Source organism: Elephas maximus, chromosome X (assembly GCF_024166365.1).
Source record: "Elephas maximus indicus isolate mEleMax1 chromosome X, mEleMax1 primary haplotype, whole genome shotgun sequence".
Taxonomy (NCBI): domain Eukaryota; kingdom Metazoa; phylum Chordata; class Mammalia; order Proboscidea; family Elephantidae; genus Elephas; species Elephas maximus.
Genome location: NC_064846.1, coordinates 79,743,802 through 79,749,869, shown reverse-complemented (window position 1 = coordinate 79,749,869; position 6,068 = coordinate 79,743,802).

The following is a 6,068-nucleotide window of genomic DNA, read 5'->3' as shown; positions in this document are numbered from 1 at the left end:
GGAGGCAACTCTTCCCCAGTCATATTTTGAGTGCTTCTCAATCTGAGGGGCTCATCTGGCACTATATCAGACAATGTTTTGCGGTTATTCATAAGGTTCTTACTGGCTAATTTTTTTTTCAGAAGTAGACTTCCAGGTCCTTCTTGCTAGTTTGTCTTAGTCTGGAAGTTCAGCTGAAACCTGTCCACCAAGGGTGACCCTGCTGGTATTTGAATACCAGTGGCATAGTTTTCAGCATCACAGCAACATGCAAGCCCCCATGGTATGACTGAAATTAATCATACATGAAATCAGAATGCATTGATAATTACTGGCGGTTGGGATGAGAAAATTGGTAACAAAGAAGAAGATTGGTAGTTGGAAAACACAGCCTTGGTGATAGAAAAAATGCCAGAGAGCACATGATGGAATTTTGCAAGGCCAATGACTTTTTCACTGCAAATAATTTTTTTCAACAACATAAATGGCAACTATAAATGTGTACCTCACCAAATGGGAAACACAGGAATCAAATTGGATACATCTGTGGAAAGAGACAATGGAAAAGCTTAATATCTTCAGTCAGAACGAGGCCAGGGTCCAGCTGTGGAACAGAGCATCAATTGCGCATACACGCGTCCAAGTTGAAGCTGAAGAAAATTAGAACAAGCCTATTAGAACCAAAGTACATCCTTCAGTATATCCCATCTGAATTTATAGACCACCTTAAGAGTAGATTTGACACATTGAACACTAATGATGCAAGACCAGACAAGTTGTGGAATGACATCAAGGACATCACACATGAAGAAAGCAAGCAGTCATTAAAAAGACAGGAAAGAAAGAAAAGGCCAAAATGGATGTCAGAAGAGACTCTGAGACTTGCTCTTGAACATAGAGTAGCTAAAGGGAGTGGAAGAAATGATGAAGTAAAAGAGCTGAACAGATTTCACAGGGTGGATGGAGAAGACAAGGTAAAGTGTTATAATGGCATGTGCAATGACCTGGAGTTAGAAAACCAAAATGGAAGAACACGCTTGGCATTTCTCAAGCTGAAAGAACTGAAGAAAAAATTCGAGCATCGAGTTGCAATAGCAAAGGATTCTGTCGGCAAAATACTGAACAATGCAGGAAGCATCAAAAGCAGATGGAAGGAATACACAGAGTCGCTGTATCAAAGAGAATTGGTTGATGTTCAATCATTTGAGGAGATATCATACGATCAAGAACCAATAGTATTAAAGAAAGAAGTCCAAGCTGCACTGAAGACATTGGCAGAAAACAAGGTTCCAGGAATTGGTGGAATACCAATTGAGATGTTTCAACAAATAGATGCAATGCTGGAAGTGCTTGCTAGTCTACATCAAGAAATTTAGAAGACAGCTACCTGGCCAACAGACTGAAAGAGCTCTATATTTTTGCCTACTCCAAAAAAGGTGATCCAATAGAATGCAGACATTATCAAATAATGTCTTTAATATCACACATAAGTAAAATTTTGCTGAAGATCATTCAAAAGCAGTTGCAGCTGTACATCAACAGGAACTCAAGCCAGAATCAGAAGAGGACATGGAATGAGCGATGCCATTGCTGATGTCAGGTGGAACTTGGCTAAAAGCAGAGAATACCAGAAAGATGTTTACCTGTGTTTTATTGACTATGCAAAGGCATTCGACTGTGTGGATCATAACAAATTATGGATAACATTGTGAGAATGGGAGTTCCAGAACACTTGATTGTGCTCATGAGGAACCTTTACATAGATCAAGAGGCACACTAGAGAAAATCAGAACTGGATTCTGGGCATAGTAAATGAATCTTTGGTATGATTTGAATGTAGTGTAACAGGCACCAAGTCTCTGTGGTGCTGACAGTTCCCCAAGGATGCCTGACCTCTGATTTAAGAAAGGTTATTTTAGAGCAGCATTTCTCAAAGTGTGTTCTGAAGAACACTAGTTCCAAGGGGTGTTCTACCTTGAACAGTGTTTTGTGGCAAAGGAGTTTAAGAAGTACTTGCTTAAATATATTTTGAGGGGTAGCTTAATTGCCAGATTTCTTACAGCCTTTGATAAGCTAATGTGTACTGAATCAATTACTGTTGCATCAATGCCAATTCATAGCTACCCTATAGGACAGAGTAGAACTCTCTCATAGGGTTTCCAAGGCTGTAATCTTTATGGAAGCAGACTGCCACATCTTTCTCCCTTGGAGTGGCTGGTGGGTTCTAACTGTGGACCTTTTGGTTAGCAGCCAAGTGCTTTAACCACTACACCACCAGGGCTGCTAATGTACGCTACAACTTTCTAAAGGGTCAACAGTATGTAGCATTTTACAAAGTTTTTTTCGTGTCATAGAATATATTTTTTGGTGGAGTATTAGATGACTTGTGTTCTGCAGATATTTTTCTTCTTTAAGTGTTTTTCTCCTGTATGCTTTTGACTAGATTCATCCAGTAAGTGATAATTCATATCTAGTTTGTAATTTTATACCTATAGATAACAAAAACATATCAAAGACCCTTTTATCAGTCACATCACTATACCAGCAATGCTCAAAGTGAGGTGCCTGAACTAAAAAAAATAAAAAAGTGAGGTGCCTGAACTAGATCCATCAAAATCACCTGGGAAATTTTTAGAAATGGAAATCCGTGGACCCTACTCCAGACCTCCTGAGTCAGAAATCTGAGGGTGGAGCACAGAAGTCTGTGTTTTAATAAGCCCTCCTGGAGATTCTGAAGCACACCAAGGTTTGAAAATCCCTGAATTATACCACTATGTTGGCTGCAGGCTTGGAAAAACAAGGAAAATGGTAGTGGTAGAGAGATGAGACTTCAAATGCTTTGGTAAGAAATTGTACAAATCTCAGGACTGGGTGATTAGAAGTCTATGAAAAAGAAGAGGTAAGTTACGACCCTGGGTAAGGGTCAAACTCTTTTACATAGCTGGAAAAGTTAGAGTGAGAGCAAACTAGAGTATAGTACATTAATTATAGTCACCCGAAGTATTTTGATATTAAAAATAAAGAGGCTTTGCAGTCAGACGAACCTGGATTTAAATTCTGGCTCTAGCATGTATTAGCTCTATGACTGGGCAAACCATGTTAGCTTTCTGAGCTTCTGTTGCATCTCAAGGAAATAGATAATAGCCTCTAACGAAGGGTGTATAGATTAGAAAAATGCATGTAAAGTGTTTAACATTATGTTTGGTATCTAGTAGCTGCACAACAAATGGCAATTAGCATCATTATGCTCTAGGCCTAACTTGGGATAAAGGAAGGGCTTGCTATGGGGGTATAAATCTGTCTACTGTAAAAGAAAAATCATAAAAGGCTGATCTGACTTGTGGAAGAAGTGAGAAAAATGCCAAATGGAATAATCACAGAGAAAGTTCAATCAACTTAAGCATGAGGCAAAGGTAGAATGAAGATTGAGTGCAAAGCAGTCATTTCTCATTTAAAACACTTGGTTAGGACGGAAGAGCATAACTGGAAGTAAAAATCCTGCACTCTCTGTTCTAAGTATCTGTGTTGTAATGTAGAGAAATTATAAGGAGTACTTTTAATGTAAACCAATGATTTAAAAAAAAAAAAAACCATGCATCTGTCAGTTTGTCATATTATGGGGTTTGTGCCTTGTTGTGATGCTGGAAGCTATGCCACCAGTATACAAATGACAGCAGGGTCACCCATGGCAGACAGATTTCAGCTCAGCTTCCAGACTAAGACAGACTAGGAAGAAGGACCCAGCAGTCTACTTCTAAAAAGAATTAACCAGTGAAAACCTTATGAATAGCAGCAGAACATTGTCTGATATAGTGCCAGAAGATGAGCCCCTCAGGTTGGAAGGCACTCAAAAGACTGGAAAAGAGCTGCCTCCCATTGTAGAGTTGACCTTAATGATGTGAATGTAGTCAAGCTTTTGCGACCTTCATTTGTTGATGTGGCATGACTCAAAATGAGAAGAAACAGCTGAAAAAATCCATTAATAATTGAAACCTGGAATATACGAAGTATGAATCTAGGAAAACTGGCAATTGTCAAAAAAGAAATGATATGCAAAAAGATAGATATCCTAGGCATTAGTGAGCTGAAATGGACTGGAATTGGTCATTTTAAATTGGAAAATCATATGATCTACTATGCCAGGAACAACTTGAAGAGGAATGGCATTGCATTCATCATCAAAAAGAACATTTCAAGATCTATCTTGTAGTACAATACTCTCAGTGATAGGATAATATCCATACACCTACAAGGGAGACCTGTTGATAACGACTATTATTCAAATTTATGCACCAACCACTAAGGCCAGAAATGAAGAAACTGAAGATTTTTACCAACTTCTGCAGTCTGAAATTGATCAAACATGCAATCAGGATGCACTGATAATTACTGATGATTAGAAAACAAAAGTTGGAAACAAAGAAGAAGGATTGGTAGTTGGAAAATATGGCCTTAGTGATAGATACGATGCCTGAGATTGCATGATTGAATTTTGCAAGACCAATGACTTCTTCCTTGCAAATACCTTTTTTTCACCAACATAAAAGGTAACTATACACAGGACCTCTCCAGATGGAATGAATACACAGGAATCAAATTGACTACTTCTGTGGGAAGAGATGATGAAAAAGCTCAGTATCATCAGTCAGAACAAGGCCAGGGGTCACCTGTGGATCAAACCACCAATTGCTCATATACAAGTTTAAGATGAAACTGAAGAAAATCAGAGCAAGTCCACAAGAGCCAAAATATGACCTTGAATATATCCCACCTGAATTTAGAGACCATCTGAAGAATAGATTTGACTCATTGAACACTAGTGACCAAAGACCAGATGAGTTGTTGAATGATATTGAAGACATCATCCATGAAGAAAGCAAGATGTCATTGAAAAGACAGAAAAGAAAGAAAAGACCAAGACGATGTCAGAGAGCCTCTAAAACTTGTTTTGAACTCACAGTAGCTAAAGCAAAAGGAAAAACTGATGAAGTAAAAGAGCTGAACAGAAGATTTCAAAGGGCGGCTCCAGAAGACAAAGTAAAGTATTATGATGACATGTGCAAAGAGCCGGAGATAGAAAACCAAAAGGGAAGAACATGCTCAGCATTTAAGCTGAAGGAACTGAAGAAAAAATTCAAAACTTGAGTTGCAATACTGAAGGATTCTGCGGGAAAAATATTAAAAGACACAGTAAGCATCAAAAGAAGATGGAAGGAATATGCAGAGTTGCTATACCAAAAAGAATTGGTTGGCATTCAACCATTTCAGGAGGCAACATTTGATCAGGAAGAAGTCCAAGCTGCACTGAAGGCACTGGTGGAAATCTAGGCTCCAGGAATTGATGGAATATCAATTGAGATGTTTCAACAAACAGATGCAGTGCTGAAAGTGCTGACTCGTCTATGCCAAGAAATTTGGAAGACAGCTACCTGGCCAACCTACTGGAAGAGATCCATATTTATGGCTATTCCCAAGAAAGGTGATCCAACCAAATGCAGATATTATCAAACAATATCATTAAAGCAAAATTTTGCTGGAGATCATTCAAAAGCAGCTGCAGCAGTGTATTGACAAGGAACTGCCAGAAATACAAGCCAGATTTAGAAGAGGACATGGAACCAGGAATATTATTGCTGATGTCAGATGGATCCTGGCTGAAAGCAGAGAATACCAGAAAGATGTTTACCTGTGTTTTATTGACTATGCAAAGGCATTCGACTGTGTGAATCATAACAAATTATGGATAACATTACAGAGAATGGGAATTCCAGAACACTTAATTGTACTCATGAGGAATCTGTACATGGATCAAGAGGCAGTTATTCGAACAGAACAAGGGGATACTGCATGGTTTAAAGTCAGGAAAGTTGTGTGTCAGAGTTGTATCCTTTCATCATACCTATTCAATCTGTATGCTGAGCAAATAATCCCCAAACCTGGACTATATGAAGAAGAACAGGGCATGAGGATTGCATTATGCAGATGGCACAACTTTGCTTGCTGAAAGTGAAGAGGATTTGAAGCACTTACTGATGAAGATCAAAGACCATATCCTTCAGTATGGAGTACCTCTCAATGTAAAGAAAACA